Source organism: Carassius carassius, chromosome 8 (assembly GCF_963082965.1).
Source record: "Carassius carassius chromosome 8, fCarCar2.1, whole genome shotgun sequence".
Taxonomy (NCBI): domain Eukaryota; kingdom Metazoa; phylum Chordata; class Actinopteri; order Cypriniformes; family Cyprinidae; genus Carassius; species Carassius carassius.
In genome coordinates, this window is record NC_081762.1 from 36,314,889 (window position 1) to 36,332,435 (window position 17,547).

The 17,547-nt window shown below is 48.5% G+C and overlaps 14 non-coding genes across 14 annotated transcripts; 11 read left to right on the forward strand and 3 right to left on the reverse strand.

Annotated features, from left to right (window-relative positions):
- The first annotated feature begins 959 nt into the window (after window positions 1-959).
- LOC132145890 (U5 spliceosomal RNA) lies at window positions 960-1,074 on the forward strand. The gene has a single exon (XR_009434650.1). It is a non-coding gene; the product is annotated as a U5 spliceosomal RNA (small nuclear RNA).
- Window positions 1,075-3,565: 2,491 nt separating this feature from the next.
- On the forward strand, window positions 3,566-3,680 carry LOC132145891 (U5 spliceosomal RNA). The gene has a single exon (XR_009434651.1). It is a non-coding gene; the product is annotated as a U5 spliceosomal RNA (small nuclear RNA).
- A 1,609-nt stretch (window positions 3,681-5,289) lies between these two features.
- On the forward strand, window positions 5,290-5,404 carry LOC132145838 (U5 spliceosomal RNA). Its single transcript, XR_009434601.1, has one exon. It is a non-coding gene; the product is annotated as a U5 spliceosomal RNA (small nuclear RNA).
- A 1,629-nt stretch (window positions 5,405-7,033) lies between these two features.
- On the forward strand, window positions 7,034-7,147 carry LOC132146063 (U5 spliceosomal RNA). Its single transcript, XR_009434812.1, has one exon. It is a non-coding gene; the product is annotated as a U5 spliceosomal RNA (small nuclear RNA).
- Window positions 7,148-7,615: 468 nt separating this feature from the next.
- On the reverse strand, window positions 7,616-7,687 carry trnad-guc (transfer RNA aspartic acid (anticodon GUC)). Its single transcript has one exon. It is a non-coding gene; the product is annotated as a tRNA-Asp (tRNA).
- Window positions 7,688-8,266: 579 nt separating this feature from the next.
- On the reverse strand, window positions 8,267-8,380 carry LOC132145919 (U5 spliceosomal RNA). The gene has a single exon (XR_009434678.1). It is a non-coding gene; the product is annotated as a U5 spliceosomal RNA (small nuclear RNA).
- Window positions 8,381-9,536: 1,156 nt separating this feature from the next.
- Window positions 9,537-9,651, forward strand: LOC132145755 (U5 spliceosomal RNA). The gene has a single exon (XR_009434522.1). It is a non-coding gene; the product is annotated as a U5 spliceosomal RNA (small nuclear RNA).
- A 321-nt stretch (window positions 9,652-9,972) lies between these two features.
- On the forward strand, window positions 9,973-10,044 carry trnag-ucc (transfer RNA glycine (anticodon UCC)). The gene has a single exon. It is a non-coding gene; the product is annotated as a tRNA-Gly (tRNA).
- Window positions 10,045-11,297: 1,253 nt separating this feature from the next.
- LOC132145839 (U5 spliceosomal RNA) lies at window positions 11,298-11,412 on the forward strand. The gene has a single exon (XR_009434602.1). It is a non-coding gene; the product is annotated as a U5 spliceosomal RNA (small nuclear RNA).
- Window positions 11,413-13,039: 1,627 nt separating this feature from the next.
- Window positions 13,040-13,154, forward strand: LOC132145904 (U5 spliceosomal RNA). The gene has a single exon (XR_009434664.1). It is a non-coding gene; the product is annotated as a U5 spliceosomal RNA (small nuclear RNA).
- A 300-nt stretch (window positions 13,155-13,454) lies between these two features.
- Window positions 13,455-13,526, forward strand: trnag-ucc (transfer RNA glycine (anticodon UCC)). The gene has a single exon. It is a non-coding gene; the product is annotated as a tRNA-Gly (tRNA).
- A 103-nt stretch (window positions 13,527-13,629) lies between these two features.
- Window positions 13,630-13,701, reverse strand: trnad-guc (transfer RNA aspartic acid (anticodon GUC)). Its single transcript has one exon. It is a non-coding gene; the product is annotated as a tRNA-Asp (tRNA).
- Window positions 13,702-14,778: 1,077 nt separating this feature from the next.
- LOC132145840 (U5 spliceosomal RNA) lies at window positions 14,779-14,893 on the forward strand. The gene has a single exon (XR_009434603.1). It is a non-coding gene; the product is annotated as a U5 spliceosomal RNA (small nuclear RNA).
- Window positions 14,894-16,518: 1,625 nt separating this feature from the next.
- LOC132145756 (U5 spliceosomal RNA) lies at window positions 16,519-16,633 on the forward strand. Its single transcript, XR_009434523.1, has one exon. It is a non-coding gene; the product is annotated as a U5 spliceosomal RNA (small nuclear RNA).
- Window positions 16,634-17,547: the final 914 nt, after the last annotated feature.

A 17,547-nucleotide genomic window follows, 5' to 3' on the forward strand; every position in this document is an offset into this window, starting at 1 on the left:
ATCATTAGCTAAAGTCGCATAACATTTGGAACACTACCCGTTGCAGGGGTCATTGTTTGGACTCTTTTTTTTTTTTTTTTAATTGCGCTTTAAACAAAAAGGATTGTGTCAATGCAACTGAACAACATTAATTAGGAACACAGTGCGTCAATAAAGCAAAATGACAGTTAAAGGCATTTTGTCATTGAAATCGGTGATGTCATCATTCAGCTAAGTTCAGTTTAAATAGTATCTGTGCAATAATTTGCAATCAAGTCAACGATATCGCTGTACATGAAGTGTCCCCAGCTATGCCTGCCAGAGGCGACAGAGGCAAGGAACCAAAACTCGATCGGTGAAAAAATGGAGAAAAAACCCGGTGAGAAACCAGGCTCAGTCGGGGAGACAGTTCTCCTCTGGTCAGAAGAAACCAGCAAATCAGTTCCAGGCTGCAGAAAAGTCAGACTGTGCAGAAGAATCATCTGTTTCCTGTGGTCTTGTCCTGGTGGTCGTCTGAGACAAGGTCTTTACAGGGGATCTGTATCTGGGGCTCATCTAGTTGTCCGATAGGGCTAGAGGTGTTTCAGGGCCATAGAGGTCCTTTCTAGGTGTTGATCAACCATCTTGTCTGGATACTGACTGGATCCAGGTGACTGAAGCGGCCCACTGATCTGGATACAGACTGGATCTGGTGGCTGCGGTGACCTCGGAATAAGGGATTTCTTTAAAAGACTCTTTTATTCATATAAGATTTTCTCCAACTTTTCAGATGGAGGCATGATAAAGAGATTGTCTTGATTGGGCTTGTGGTTATTGGTGGACCGAGGGGACTTTTGTGAGTTTTACTCCTCCCTTTCGGAGTGGGGGGGGGGGGGGGGGCTGACGAAACGCATGTGGGCAGGCGTCGTCACCCTTGATGACCCTTGGCGAGGTTAGTGGTTTACCAGAGGCAGTGCACAGGCCCGAGGGGTCGTAGACACAGCTCGAGTTTCTCTTCATTGTCGCATAAATCTTTCGCCTTTTACTAAAGATTTCCGTGGAGGGGAACTTTTGCGAGTGACCTGTATCTTTGGGTGCTCTGCTCACAGCAGAGCTACATCGAAATGTCAAGAGCAGAATCAATTTGGCCGTCCGCCAACACGCTGCAGGAGGGCGTGCCACTGGTCATCGTCTGTATTTGCACTCTCTGCGTTTGCGCTGTCAGCACTTAGTGTTTATTTAGCTGGCATGGGAAGGCAGCACTTTCTTGTACGTGACGGGATGCAAATTCTGGAAGGCTCTCTTTAGTGACGGGTCCAAACAAAGATCTCATTAGCTCCTCTAGCCCTATCGGCGACTCGTGCACTTCGAGCCTTCTTAGCGACGGCACAAGTGGCTGACTGCTGACTGCTGACTGCGTTGGTGGTATAGTGGTGAGCATAGCTGCCTTCCAAGCAGTTGACCCGGGTTCGATTCCTGGCCAACGCATGTCCTTTGGCTCGGGCTGATGTCGAAGCAGAACTCCTTCTGTGACCTGTGGCTCCTCCCAAAACTTTTGGATGGATCATTCGGAAGCCAAAAAGAGCTAGCTCTCCCCGTCGGGTAATCGAACCCCGGTCTTCCGCGTGACAGGCGGAGATACTGTCCACTATACTAACGAGGAGCTGCGCATGTTGCCGTTTCTCCCCCAACCGACACTACTGCACCGACATAACTGAACAATGCATGGCTTTTTCTGACGCTGACACAGCCCTAGCACCGTCAAATTCCGGATGGACCCATCATTAGCTAAAGCCGCATAACATTTGGAACACTACCCATTGCAGGGGTCATTGTTTGGACTCTTTTTTTTTTTTTTTAAATTGCGCTTTAAACATAAAGGATTGTGTCAATGCAACTGAACAACATTAATTAGGAACACAGTGCGTCAATAAAGCAAAATGACAGATAAAGGCATTTCGTCATTGAAATCGGTGATGTCATCATTCAGCTAAGTTCAGTTTAAATAGTATCTGTGCAATAATTTGCAATCAAGTCAACGATATCGCTTTACATGAAGTGTCCCCAGCTATGCCTGCCAGAGGTGACAGAGGCAAGGAACCAAAACTCGATCGGTGAATAAATGGAGAAAAAACCCGGTGAGAAACCAGGCTCAGTCGGGGAGACAGTTCTCCTCTGGTCAGAAGAAACCAGAAAATCAGTTCCAGGCTGCAGAAAAGTCAGACTGTGCAGAGGAATCATCTGTTTCCTGTGGTCTTGTCCTGGTGGTCGTCTGAGACAAGGTCTTTACAGGGGATCTGTATCTGGGGCTCATCTAGTTGTCCGATAGGGCTAGAGGTGTTTCAGGGCCATAGAGGTCCTTTCTAGGTGTTGATCAACCATCTTGTCTGGATACTGACTGGATCCGGGTGACTGAAGCGGCCCACTGATCTGGATACAGACTGGATCTGGTGGCTACGGTGACCTCGGAATAAGGGATTTCTTTAAAAGACTCTTTTATTCATATAAGATTTTCTCCAACTTTTCAGATGGAGGCATGATAAAGAGATTGTCTTGATTGGGCTTGTGGTTATTGGTGGACCGAGGGGACTTTTGTGAGTTTTACTCCTCCCTTTTGGAGTGGGGGGGGGGGGGGGGGGGCTGACGAAACGCATGTGGGCAGGCGTCGTCACCCTTGATGACCCTTGGCGAGCGTAGTGGTTTACCAGAGTTACCAGTGGTTTTTTTTTTTAAATTGCGCTTTAAACAAAAAGGATTGTGTCAATGCAACTGAACAACATTAATTTGGAACACAGTGCGTCAATAAAGCAAAATGACAGTTAAAGGCATTTCGTCATTGAAATCGGTGATGTCATCGTTCAGCTAAGTTCAGTTTAAATAGTATCTGTGCAATAATTTGCAATTAAGTCAACGATATCGCTGTACATGAAGTGTCCCCAGCTATGCCTGCCAGAGGCGACAGAGGCAAGGAACCAAAACTCGATCGGTGAAAAAATGGAGAAAAAACCCAGTGAGAAACCAGGCTCAGTCGGGGAGACAGTTCTCCTCTGGTCAGAAGAAACCAGCAAATCATTTCCAGGCTGCAGAAAAGTCAGACTGTGCAGAAGAATCATCTGTTTCCTGTGGTCTTGTCCTGGTGGTCGTCTGAGACAAGGTCTTTACAGGGGATCTGTATCTGGGGCTCATCTAGTTGTCCGATAGGGCTAGAGGTGTTTCAGGGCCATAGAGGTCCTTTCTAGGTGTTGATCAACCATCTTGTCTGGATACTGACTGGATCTGGGTGACTGAAGCGGCCCACTGATCTGGATACAGACTGGATCTGGTGGCTGCGGTGACCTCGGAATAAGGGATTTCTTTAAAAGACTCTTTTATTCATATAAGATTTTCTCCAACTTTTCAGATGGAGGCATGATAAAGAGATTGTCTTGATTGGGCTTGTGGTTATTGGTGGACCGAGGGGACTTTTGTGAGTTTTACTCCTCCCTTTCGGAGTGGGGGGGGGGGGGCTGACGAAACGCATGTGGGCAGGCGTCGTCACCCTTGATGACCCTTGGCGAGGTTAGTGGTTTACCAGAGGCAGCGCACAGGCCCGAGGGGTCGTAGACACAGCTCGAGTTTCTCTTCATTGTCGCATAAATCTTTCGCCTTTTACTAAAGATTTCCGTGGAGGGGAACTTTTGCGAGTGACCTGTATCTTTGGGTGCTCTGCTCACAGCAGAGCTACATCGAAATGTCAAGAGCAGAATCAATTTGGCCGTTTGCCAACACGCTGCAGGAGGGCGTGCCACTGGTCATCGTCTGTATTTGCACTCTCTGCGTTTGCGCTGTCAGCACTTAGTGTTTATTTAGCTGGCATGGGAAGGCAGCACTTTCTTGTACGTGACGGGATGCAAATTCTGGAAGGCTCTCTTTAGTGACGGGTCCAAACAAAGATCTCATTAGCTCCTCTAGCCCTATCGGCGACTCGTGCACTTCGAGCCTTCTTAGCGACGGCACAAGTGGCTGTCTGCTGACTGCGTTGGTGGTATAGTGGTGAGCATAGCTGCCTTCCAAGCAGTTGACCCGGGTTCGATTCCTGGCCAACGCATGTCCTTTGGCTCGGGCTGATGTCGAAGCAGAACTCCTTCTGTGACCTGTGGCTCCTCCCAAAACTTTTGGATGGATCATTCGGAAGCCGAAAAGAGCTAGCTCTCCCCGTCGGGGAATCGAACCCCGGTCTTCCGCGTGACAGGCGGAGATACTGTCCACTATACTAGCGAGGAGCTGCGCATGTTGCTGTTTCTCCCCCAACCGACACTACTGCACCGACATAACTGAACAATGCATGGCTTTTTCTGACGCTGACACAGCCCTAGCACCGTCAAATTCCGGATGGACCCATCATTAGCTAAAGTCGCATAACATTTGGAACACTACCCATTGCAGGGGTCATTGTTTGGACTCTTTTTTTTTTTTTTTAAATTGCGCTTTAAACAAAAAGGATTGTGTCAATGCAACTAAACAACATTAATTAGGAACACAGTGCGTCAATAAAGCAAAATGACAGATAAAGGCATTTCGTCATTGAAATCGGTGATGTCATCATTCAGCTAAGTTCAGTTTAAATAGTATCTGTGCAATAATTTGCAATCAAGTCAACGATATCGCTTTACATAAAGTGTCCCCAGCTATGCCTGCCAGAGGTGACAGAGGCAAGGAACCAAAACTCGATCTGTGAATAAATGGAGAAAAAACCCGGTGAGAAACCAGGCTCAGTCGGGGAGACAGTTCTCCTCTGGTCAGAAGAAACCAGCAAATCAGTTCCAGGCTGCAGAAAAGTCAGACTGTGCAGAGGAATCATCTGTTTCCTGTGGTCTTGTCCTGGTGGTCGTCTGAGACAAGGTCTTTACAGGGGATCTGTATCTGGGGCTCATCTAGTTGTCCGATAGGGCTAGAGGTGTTTCAGGGCCATAGAGGTCCTTTCTAGGTGTTGATCAACCATCTTGTCTGGATACTGACTGGATCCGGGTGACTGAAGCGGCCCACTGATCTGGATACAGACTGGATCTGGTGGCTACGGTGACCTCGGAATAAGGGATTTCTTTAAAAGACTCTTTTATTCATATAAGATTTTCTCCAACTTTTCAGATGGAGGCATGATAAAGAGATTGTCTTGATTGGGCTTGTGGTTATTGGTGGACCGAGGGGACTTTTGTGAGTTTTACTCCTCCCTTTTGGAGTGGGGGGGGGGCTGACGAAACGCATGTGGGCAGGCGTCGTCACCCTTGATGACCCTTGGCGAGCGTAGTGGTTTACCAGAGGCAGCGCACAGGCCCGAGGGTTCGTAGACACAGCTCGAGTTTCTCTTCATTGTCGCATAAATCTTTCGCCTTTTACTAAAGATTTCCGTGGAGGGGAACTTTTGCGAGTGACCTGTATTTTTGGGTGCTCTGCTCACAGCAGAGCTACATTGAAATGTCAAGAGCAGAATCAATTTGGCCGTCCACCAACACGCTGCAGGAGGGCGTGCCACTGGTTATCGTCTGTATTTGCACTCTCTGCGTTTGCGCTGTCAGCACTTAGTGTTTATTTAGCTGGCATGGGAAGGCAGCACTTTCTTGTACGTGACGGGATGCAAATTCTGGAAGGCTCTCTTTAGTGACGGGTCCAAACAAAGATCTCATCAGCTCCTCTAGCCCTATCGGCGACTCGTGCACTTCGAGCCTTCTTAGCGACGGCGCAAGTGGCTGACTGCTGACTGCTGACTGCTGACTGCGTTGGTGGTATAGTGGTATAGTGGTGAGCATAGCTGCCTTCCAAGCAGTTGACCCGGGTTCGATTCCCGGCCAACGCATGTCCTTTGGCTCGGGCTGATGTCGAAGCAGAACTCCTTCTGTGACCTGTGGCTCCTCCCAAAACTTTTGGATGGATCATTCGGAAGCCGAAAAGAGCTAGCTCTCCCCGTCGGGCAATCGAACCCCGGTCTTCCGCGTGACAGGCGGAGATACTGTCCACTATACTAACGAGGAGCTGCGCATGTTGCCGTTTCTCCCCCAACCGACACTACTGGACCGACATAACTGAACAATGCATGGCTTTTTCTGACGCTGAAACAGCCCTAGCACCGTCAAATTCCGGATGGACCCATCATTAGCTAAAGTCGCATAACATTTGGAACACTACCCGTTGCAGGGGTTATTGTTTGGACTCTTTTTTTTTTTTTAATTGCGCTTTAAACAACAAGGATTGTGTCAATGCAACTGAACAACATTAATTAGGAACACAGTGCGTCAATAAAGCAAAATGACAGTTAAAGGCATTTCGTCATTGAAATCGGTAATGTCATCATTCAGCTAAGTTCAGTTTAAATAGTATCTGTGCAATAATTTGCAATCAAGTCAACGATATCGCTGTACATGAAGTGTCCCCAGCTATGCCTGCCAGAGGCGACAGAGGCAAGGAACCAAAACTCGATCGGTGAAAAAATGGAGAAAAAACCTGGTGAGAAACCAGGCTCAGTCGGGGAGACAGTTCTCCTCTGGTCAGAAGAAACCAGCAAATCAGTTCCAGGCTGCAGAAAAGTCAGACTGTGCAGAATAATCATCTGTTTCCTGTGGTCTTGTCCTGGTGGTCGTCTGAGACAAGGTCTTTACAGGGGATCTGTATCTGGGGCTCATCTAGTTGTCCGATAGGGCTAGAGGTGTTTCAGGGCCATAGAGGTCCTTTCTAGGTGTTGATCAACCATCTTGTCTGGATACTGACTGGATCCGGGTGACTGAAGCGGCCCACTGATCTGGATACAGACTGGATCTGGTGGCTACGGTGACCTCGGAATAAGGGATTTCTTTAAAAGACTCTTTTATTCATATAAGATTTTCTCCAACTTTTCAGATGGAGGCATGATAAAGAGATTGTCTTGATTGGGCTTGTGGTTATTGGTGGACCGAGGGGACTTTTGTGAGTTTTACTCCTCCCTTTTGGAGTGGGGGGGGGGGCTGACGAAACGCATGTGGGCAGGCGTCGTCACCCTTGATGACCCTTGGCGAGCGTAGTGGTTTACCAGAGGCAGCACACAGGCCCGAGGGTTCGTAGACACAGCTCGATTTCTCTTCATTGTCGCATAAATCTTTCGCCTTTTACTAAAGATTTCCTTGGAGGGGAACTTTTGCGAGTGACCTGTATTTTTGGGTGCTCTGCTCACAGCAGAGCTACATCGAAATGTCAAAAGCAGAATCAATTTGGCCGTCCGCCAACACGCTGCAGGAGGGCGTGCCACTGGTCATCGTCTGTATTTGCACTCTCTGCGTTTGCGCTGTCAGCACTTAGTGTTTATTTAGCTGGCATGGGAGGGCAGCACTTTCTTGTACGTGACGGGATGCAAATTCTGGAAGGCTCTCTTTAGTGACGGGTCCAAACAAAGATCTCATCAGCTCCTCTAGCCCTATCGGCGACTCGTGCACTTCGAGCCTTCTTAGCGATGGCGCAAGTGGCTGACTGCTGACTGCGTTGGTGGTATAGTGGTGAGCATAGCTGCCTTCCAAGCAGTTGACCCGGTTTCGATTCCCGGCCAACGCATGTCCTTTGGCTTGGGCTGATGTCGAAGCAGAACTCCTTCTGTGACCTGTGGCTCCTCCCAAAACTTTTGGATGGATCATTCGGGAGCCGAAAAGAGCTAGCTCTCCCCGTCGGGGAATCGAACCCCGGTCTTCCGCGTGACAGGCGGAGATACTGTCCACTATACTAACGAGGAGCTGCGCATGTTGCCGTTTCTCCCCCAACCGACACTACTGCACCGACATAACTGAACAATGCATGGCTTTTTCTGACGCTGAAACAGCCCTAGCACCGTCAAATTCCGGATGGACCCATCATTAGCTAAAGTCGCATAACATTTGGAACACTACCCGTTGCAGGGGTCATTGTTTGGACTCTTTTTTTTTTCTTTTTTTTTAAATTGCGCTTTAAACAACAAGGATTGTGTCAACCCCGGTCAACTGCTTGGAAGGCAGCTATGCTCACCACTATACCACCAACGCAGTCAGCAGTCAGCCACTTGCGCCGTCGCTAAGAAGGCTCGAAGTGCACGAGTTGCCGATAGGGCTAGAGGAGCTGATGAGATCTTTGTTTGGACCCGTCACTAAAGAGAGCCTTCCAGAATTTGCATCCCGTCACATACAAGAAAGTGCTGCCCTCCCATGCCAGCTAAATAAACACTAAGTGCTGACAGCGCAAACGCAGAGAGTGCAAATACAGACGATGACCAGTGGCACGCCCTCCTGCAGCGTGTTGGCGGACGGCCAAATTGATTCTGCTCTTGACATTTCGATGTAGCTCTGCTGTGAGCAGAGCACCCAAAAATACAGGTCACTCGCAAAAGTTCCCCTCCACGGAAATCTTTAGTAAAAGGCGAAAGATTTATGCGACAATGAAGAGAAATCGAGCTGTGTCTACGAACCCTCGGGCCTGTGCGCTGCCTCTGGTAAACCACTACGCTCGCCAAGGGTCATCAAGGGTGACGACGCCTGCCCACATGCGTTTCGTCAGCCCCCCCCCCCCCCCCCACTCCAAAAGGGAGGAGTAAAACTCACAAAAGTCCCCTCGGTCCACCAATAACCACAAGCCCAATCAAGACAATCTCTTTGTCATGCCTCCATCTGAAAAGTTGGAGAAAATCTTATATGCAGGGGTCATTGTTTGGACTCTTTTTGTTTTTTTGTTTTTTTTTAAATTACGCTTTAAACAAAAAGGATTGTGTCAATGCAACTGAACAACATTAATTAGGAACACAGTGCGTCAATAAAGCAAAATGACAGTTAAAGGCATTTCGTCATTGAAATCGGTGATGTCATCATTCAGCTAAGTTCAGTTTAAATAGTATCTGTGCAATAATTTGCAATCAAGTCAACGATATCGCTGTACATGAAGTGTCCCCAGCTATGCCTGCCAGAGGCGACAGAGGCAAGGAATCAAAACTCGATCGGTGAAAAAATGGAGAAAAAACCCGGTGAGAAACCATGCTCAGTCGGGGAGACAGTTCTCCTCTGGTCAGAAGAAACCAGCAAATCAGTTCCAGGCTGCAGAAAAGTCAGACTGTGCAGAAGAATCATCTGTTTCCTGTGGTCTTGTCCTGGTGGTCGTCTGAGACAAGGTCTTTACAGGGGATCTGTATCTGGGGCTCATCTAGTTGTCCGATAGGGCTAGAGGTGTTTCAGGGCCATAGAGGTCCTTTCTAGGTGTTGATCAACCATCTTGTCTGGATACTGACTGGATCCGGGTGACTGAAGCGGCCCACTGATCTGGATACAGACTGGATCTGGTGGCTACGGTGACCTCGGAATAAGGGATTTCTTTAAAAGACTCTTTTATTCATATAAGATTTTCTCCAACTTTTCAGATGGAGGCATGATAAAGAGATTGTCTTGATTGGGCTTGTGGTTATTGGTGGACCGAGGGGACTTTTGTGAGTTTTACTCCTCCCTTTTGGAGTGGGGGGGGGGGCTGACGAAACGCATGTGGGCAGGCGTCGTCACCCTTGATGACCCTTGGCGAGCGTAGTGGTTTACCAGAGGCAGCGCACAGGCCCGAGGGTTCGTAGACACAGCTCGAGTTTCTCTTCATTGTCGTATAAATCTTTCGCCTTTTACTAAAGATTTCCGTGGAGGGGAACTTTTGCGAGTGACCTGTATTTTTGGGTGCTCTGCTCACAGCAGAGCTACATCGAAATGTCAAGAGCAGAATCAATTTGGCCGTCCGCCAACACGCTGCAGGAGGGCGTGCCACTGGTCATCGTCTGTATTTGCACTCTCTGCGTTTGCGCTGTCAGCACTTAGTGTTTATTTAGCTGGCATGGGAAGGCAGCACTTTCTTGTACGTGACGGGATGCAAATTCTGGAAGGCTCTCTTTAGTGACGGGTCCAAACAAAGATCTCATCAGCTCCTCTAGCCCTATCGGCGACTCGTGCACTTCGAGCCTTCTTAGCGACGGCGCAAGTGGCTGACTGCTGACTGCTGACTGCTGACTGCTGACTGCTGACTGCGTTGGTGGTATAGTGGTGAGCATAGCTGCCTTCCAAGCAGTTGACCCGGGTTCGATTCCCGGCCAACGCATGTCCTTTGGCTCGGGCTGATGTCGAAGCAGAACTCCTTCTGTGACCTGTGGCTCCTCCCAAAACTTTTGGATGGATCATTCGGGAGCCGAAAAGAGCTAGCTCTCCCCGTCGGGGAATCGAACCCCGGTCTTCCGCGTGACAGGCGGAGATACTGTCCACTATACTATCGAGGAGCTGCGCATGTTGCCGTTTCTCCCCCAACCGACACTACTGCACCGACATAACTGAACAATGCATGGCTTTTTCTGACGCTGAAACAGCCCTAGCACCGTCAAATTCCGGATGGACCCATCATTAGCTAAAGTCGCATAACATTTGGAACACTACCCGTTGCAGGGGTCATTGTTTGGACTCTTTTTTTTTTTCTTTTTTTTTAAATTGCGCTTTAAACAACAAGGATTGTGTCAATGCAACTGAACAACATTAATTAGGAACACAGTGCGTCAATAAAGCAAAATGACAGTTAAAGGCATTTCGTCATTGAAATCGGTGATGTCATCATTCAGCTAAGTTCAGTTTAAATAGTATCTGTGCAATAATTTGCAATCAAGTCAACGATATCGCTGTACATGAAGTGTCCCCAGCTATGCCTGCCAGAGGCGACAGAGGCAAGGAATCAAAACTCGATCGGTGAAAAAATGGAGAAAAAACCCGGTGAGAAACCAGGCTCAGTCGGGGAGACAGTTCTCCTCTGGTCAGAAGAAACCAGCAAATCAGTTCCAGGCTGCAGAAAAGTCAGACTGTGCAGAAGAATCATCTGTTTCCTGTGGTCTTGTCCTGGTGGTCGTCTGAGACAAGGTCTTTACAGGGGATCTGTATCTGGGGCTCATCTAGTTGTCCGATAGGGCTAGAGGTGTTTCAGGGCCATAGAGGTCCTTTCTAGGTGTTGATCAACCATCTTGTCTGGATACTGACTGGATCCGGGTGACTGAAGCGGCCCACTGATCTGGATACAGACTGGATCTGGTGGCTACGGTGACCTCGGAATAAGGGATTTCTTTAAAAGACTCTTTTATTCATATAAGATTTTCTCCAACTTTTCAGATGGAGGCATGATAAAGAGATTGTCTTGATTGGGCTTGTGGTTATTGGTGGACCGAGGGGACTTTTGTGAGTTTTACTCCTCCCTTTTGGAGTGGAGGGGGGGGGGCTGACGAAACGCATGTGGGCAGGCGTCGTCACCCTTGATGACCCTTGGCGAGCGTAGTGGTTTACCAGAGGCAGCGCACAGGCCCGAGGGTTCGTAGACACAGCTCGAGTTTCTCTTCATTGTCGCATAAATCTTTCGCCTTTTACTAAAGATTTCCGTGGAGGGGAACTTTTGCGAGTGACCTGTATTTTTGGGTGCTCTGCTCACAGCAGAGCTACATCGAAATTTCAAGAGCAGAATCAATTTGGCCGTCCGCCAACACGCTGCAGGAGGGCGTGCCACTGGTCATCGTCTGTATTTGCACTCTCTGCGTTTGCGCTGTCAGCACTTAGTGTTTATTTAGCTGGCATGGGAAGGCAGCACTTTCTTGTACGTGACGGGATGCAAATTCTGGAAGGCTCTCTTTAGTGACGGGTCCAAACAAAGATCTCATCAGCTCCTCTAGCCCTATCGGCGACTCGTGCACTTCGAGCCTTCTTAGCGACGGCGCAAGTGGCTGACTGCTGACTGCTGACTGCGTTGGTGGTATAGTGGTGAGCATAGCTGCCTTCCAAGCAGTTGACCCGGGTTCTATTCCCGGCCAACGCATGTCCTTTGGCTCGGGCTGATGTTGAAGCAGAACTCCTTCTGTGACCTGTGGCTCCTCCCAAAACTTTTGGATGGATTGTTTGGAAGCCGAAAAGAGCTAGCTCTCCCCGTCGGAAAATCGAACCCCGGTCTTCCGCGTGACAGGCGGAGATACTGTCCACTATACTAACGAGGAGCTGCGCATGCTGCCATTTCTCCCCCAACCGACGCTACTGCACCGACATAACTGAACAATGCATGGCTTTTTCTGACGCTGACACAGCCCTAGCACCGTCAAATTCCGGATGGACCCATCATTAGCTAAAGTCGCATAACATTTGGAAAACTACCCGTTGCAGGGGTCATTGTTTGGACTCTTTTTGTTTTTTTGTTTTTTTTTAAATTACGCTTTAAACAAAAAGGATTGTGTCAATGCAACTGAACAACATTAATTAGGAACACAGTGCGTCAATAAAGCAAAATGACAGTTAAAGGCATTTCGTCATTGAGATCGGTGATGTCATCATTCAGCTAAGTTCAGTTTAAATAGTATCTGTGCAATAATTTGCAATCAAGTCAACGATATCGCTGTACATGAAGTGTCCCCAGCTATGCCTGCCAGAGGCGACAGAGGCAAGGAACCAAAACTCGATCGGTGAAAAAATGGAGAAAAAACCCGGTGAGAAACCAGGCTCAGTCGGGGAGACAGTTCTCCTCTGGTCAGAAGAAACCAGCAAATCAGTTCCAGGCTGCAGAAAAGTCAGACTGTGCAGAAGAATCATCTGTTTCCTGTGGTCTTGTCCTGGTGGTCGTCTGAGACAAGGTCTTTACAGGGGATCTGTATCTGGGGCTCATCTAGTTGTCCGATAGGGCTAGAGGTGTTTCAGGGCCATAGAGGTCCTTTCTAGGTGTTGATCAACCATCTTGTCTGGATACTGACTGGATCCGGGTGACTGAAACGGCCCACTGATCTGGATACAGACTGGATCTGGTGGCTACGGTGACCTCGGAATAAGGGATTTCTTTAAAAGACTCTTTTATTCATATAAGATTTTCTCCAACTTTTCAGATGGAGGCATGATAAAGAGATTGTCTTGATTGGGCTTGTGGTTATTGGTGGACCGAGGGGACTTTTGTGAGTTTTACTCCTCCCTTTTGGAGTGGGGGGGGGGGGGGCTGACGAAACGCATGTGGGCAGGCGTCGTCACCCTTGATGACCCTTGGCGAGCGTAGTGGTTTACCAGAGGCAGCGCACAGGCCCGAGGGTTCGTAGACACAGCTCGATTTCTCTTCATTGTCGCATAAATCTTTCGCCTTTTACTAAAGATTTCCGTGGAGGGGAACTTTTGCGAGTGACTTGTATTTTTGGGTGCTCTGCTCACAGCAGAGCTACATCGAAATGTCAAGAGCAGAATCAATTTGGCCGTCCGCCAACACGCTGCAGGAGGGCGTGCCACTGGTCATCGTCTGTATTTGCACTCTCTGCGTTTGCGCTGTCAGCACTTAGTGTTTATTTAGCTGGCATGGGAGGGCAGCACTTTCTTGTACGTGACGGGATGCAAATTCTGGAAGGCTCTCTTTAGTGACGGGTCCAAACAAAGATCTCATCAGCTCCTCTAGCCCTATCGGCGACTCGTGCACTTCGAGCCTTCTTAGCGACGGCGCAAGTGGCTGACTGCTGACTGCTGACTGCGTTGGTGGTATAGTGGTGAGCATAGCTGCCTTCCAAGCAGTTGACCCGGGTTCGATTCCCGGCCAACGCATGTCCTTTGGCTCGGGCTGATGTCGAAGCAGAACTCCTTCTGTGACCTGTGGCTCCTCCCAAAACTTTTGGATGGATCATTCGGGAGCCGAAAAGAGCTAGCTCTCCCCGTCGGGGAATCGAACCCCGGTCTTCCGCGTGACAGGCGGAGATACTGTCCACTATACTAACGAGGAGCTGCACATGTTGCCGTTTCTCCCCCAACCGACACTACTGCACCGACATAACTGAACAATGCATGGCTTTTTCTGACGCTGAAACAGCCCTAGCACCGTCAAATTCCGGATGGACCCATCATTAGCTAAAGTCGCATAACATTTGGAACACTACCCGTTGCAGGGGTCATTGTTTGGACTCTTTTTTTTTTTCTTTTTTTTTAAATTGCGCTTTAAACAACAAGGATTGTGTCAATGCAACTGAACAACATTAATTAGGAACACAGTGCGTCAATAAAGCAAAATGACAGTTAAAGGCATTTCGTCATTGAAATCGGTGATGTCATCATTCAGCTAAGTTCAGTTTAAATAGTATCTGTGCAATAATTTGCAATCAAGTCAACGATATCGCTGTACATGAATTGTCCCCAGCTATGCCTGCCAGAGGCGACAGAGGCAAGGAATCAAAACTCGATCGGTGAAAAAATGGAGAAAAAACCCGGTGAGAAACCAGGCTCAGTCGGGGAGACAGTTCTCCTCTGGTCAGAAGAAACCAGCAAATCAGTTCCAGGCTGCAGAAAAGTCAGACTGTGCAGAAGAATCATCTGTTTCCTGTGGTCTTGTCCTGGTGGTCGTCTGAGACAAGGTCTTTACAGGGGATCTGTATCTGGGGCTCATCTAGTTGTCCGATAGGGCTAGAGGTGTTTCAGGGCCATAGAGGTCCTTTCTAGGTGTTGATCAACCATCTTGTCTGGATACTGACTGGATCCGGGTGACTGAAGCGGCCCACTGATCTGGATACAGACTGGATCTGGTGGCTACGGTGACCTCGGAATAAGGGATTTCTTTAAAAGACTCTTTTATTCATATAAGATTTTCTCCAACTTTTCAGATGGAGGCATGATAAAGAGATTGTCTTGATTGGGCTTGTGGTTATTGGTGGACCGAGGGGACTTTTGTGAGTTTTACTCCTCCCTTTTGGAGTGGAGGGGGGGGGCTGACGAAACGCATGTGGGCAGGCGTCGTCACCCTTGATGACCATTGGCGAGCGTAGTGGTTTACCAGAGGCAGCGCACAGGCCCGAGGGTTCGTAGACACAGCTCGAGTTTCTCTTCATTGTCGCATAAATCTTTCGCCTTTTACTAAAGATTTCCGTGGAGGGGAACTTTTGCGAGTGACCTGTATTTTTGGGTGCTCTGCTCACAGCAGAGCTACATCGAAATGTCAAGAGCAGAATCAATTTGGCCGTCCGCCAACACGCTGCAGGAGGGCGTGCCACTGGTCATCGTCTGTATTTGCACTCTCTGCGTTTGCGCTGTCAGCACTTAGTGTTTATTTAGCTGGCATGGGAAGGCAGCACTTTCTTGTACGTGACGGGATGCAAATTCTGGAAGGCTCTCTTTAGTGACGGGTCCAAACAAAGATCTCATCAGCTCCTCTAGCCCTATCGGCGACTCGTGCACTTCGAGCCTTCTTAGCGACGGCGCAAGTGGCTGACTGCTGACTGCTGACTGCGTTGGTGGTATAGTGGTGAGCATAGCTGCCTTCCAAGCAGTTGACCCGGGTTCTATTCCCGGCCAACGCATGTCCTTTGGCTCGGGCTGATGTTGAAGCAGAACTCCTTCTGTGACCTGTGGCTCCTCCCAAAACTTTTGGATGGATTGTTTGGAAGCTGAAAAGAGCTAGCTCTCCCCGTCGGAAAATCGAACCCCGGTCTTCCGCGTGACAGGCGGAGATACTGTCCACTATACTAACGAGGAGCTGCGCATGCTGCCATTTCTCCCCCAACCGACGCTACTGCACCGACATAACTGAACAATGCATGGCTTTTTCTGACGCTGACACAGCCCTAGCACCGTCAAATTCCGGATGGACCCATCATTAGCTAAAGTCGCATAACATTTGGAAAACTACCCGTTGCAGGGGTCATTGTTTGGACTCTTTTTGTTTTTTTGTTTTTTTTTAAATTACGCTTTAAACAAAAAGTATTGTGTCAATGCAACTGAACAACATTAATTAGGAACACAGTGCGTCAATAAAGCAAAATGACAGTTAAAGGCATTTCGTCATTGAAATCGGTGATGTCATCATTCAGCTAAGTTCAGTTTAAATAGTATCTGTGCAATAATTTGCAATCAAGTCAACGATATCGCTGTACATGAAGTGTCCCCAGCTATGCCTGCCAGAGGCGACAGAGGCAAGGAACCAAAACTCGATCGGTGAAAAAATGGAGAAAAAACCCGGTGAGAAACCAGGCTCAGTCGGGGAGACAGTTCTCCTCTGGTCAGAAGAAACCAGCAAATCAGTTCCAGGCTGCAGAAAAGTCAGACTGTGCAGAAGAATCATCTGTTTCCTGTGGTCTTGTCCTGGTGGTCGTCTGAGACAAGGTCTTTACAGGGGATCTGTATCTGGGGCTCATCTAGTTGTCCGATAGGGCTAGAGGTGTTTCAGGGCCATAGAGGTCCTTTCTAGGTGTTGATCAACCATCTTGTCTGGATACTGACTGGATCCGGGTGACTGAAACGGCCCACTGATCTGGATACAGACTGGATCTGGTGGCTACGGTGACCTCGGAATAAGGGATTTCTTTAAAAGACTCTTTTATTCATATAAGATTTTCTCCAACTTTTCAGATGGAGGCATGATAAAGAGTCTGTCTTGATTGGGCTTGTGGTTATTGGTGGACCGAGGGGACTTTTGTGAGTTTTACTCCTCCCTTTTGGAGTGGGGGGGGGGGCTGACGAAACGCATGTGGGCAGGCGTCGTCACCCTTGATGACCCTTGGCGAGCGTAGTGGTTTACCAGAGGCAGCGCACAGGCCCGAGGCTTCGTAGACACAGCTCGAGTTTCTCTTCATTGTCGTATAAATCTTTCGCCTTTTACTAAAGATTTCCGTGGAGGGGAACTTTTGCGAGTGACCTGTATTTTTGGGTGCTCTGCTCACAGCAGAGCTACATCGAAATGTCAAGAGCAGAATCAATTTGGCCGTCCGCCAACACGCTGCAGGAGGGCGTGCCACTGGTCATCGTCTGTATTTGCACTCTCTGCGTTTGCGCTGTCAGCACTTAGTGTTTATTTAGCTGGCATGGGAAGGCAGCACTTTCTTGTACGTGACGGGATGCAAATTCTGGAAGGCTCTCTTTAGTGACGGGTCCAAACAAAGATCTCATCAGCTCCTCTAGCCCTATCGGCGACTCGTGCACTTCGAGCCTTCTTAGCGATGGCGCAAGTGGCTGACTGCTGACTGCTGACTGCGTTGGTGGTATAGTGGTGAGCATAGCTGCCTTCCAAGCAGTTGACCCGGGTGCGATTCCCGGCCAACGCATGTCCTTTGGCTCGGGCTGATGTCGAAGCAGAACTCCTTCTGTGACCTCTGGCTCCTCCCAAAACTTTTGGATGGATCATTCGGAAGCCGAAAAGAGCTAGCTCTCCCCGTCGGGCAATCGAACCCCGGTCTTCCGCGTGACAGGCGGAGATACTGTCCACTATACTAACGAGGAGCTGCGCATGTTGCCGTTTCTCCCCCAACCGACACTACTGCACCGACATAACTGAACAATGCATGGCTTTTTCTGACGCTGAAACAGCCCTAGCACCGTCAAATTCCGGATGGACCCATCATTAGCTAAAGTCGCATAACATTTGGAACACTACCCGTTGCAGGGGTCATTGTTTGGACTCTTTTTTTTTTTTTTTTTTTTTAAATTGCGCTTTAAACAACAAGGATTGTGTCAATGCAACTGAACAACATTAATTAGGAACACAGTGCGTCAATAAAGCAAAATGACAGTTAAAGGCATTTCGTCATTGAAATCGGTGATGTCATCATTCAGCTAAGTTCAGTTTAAATAGTATCTGTGCAATAAT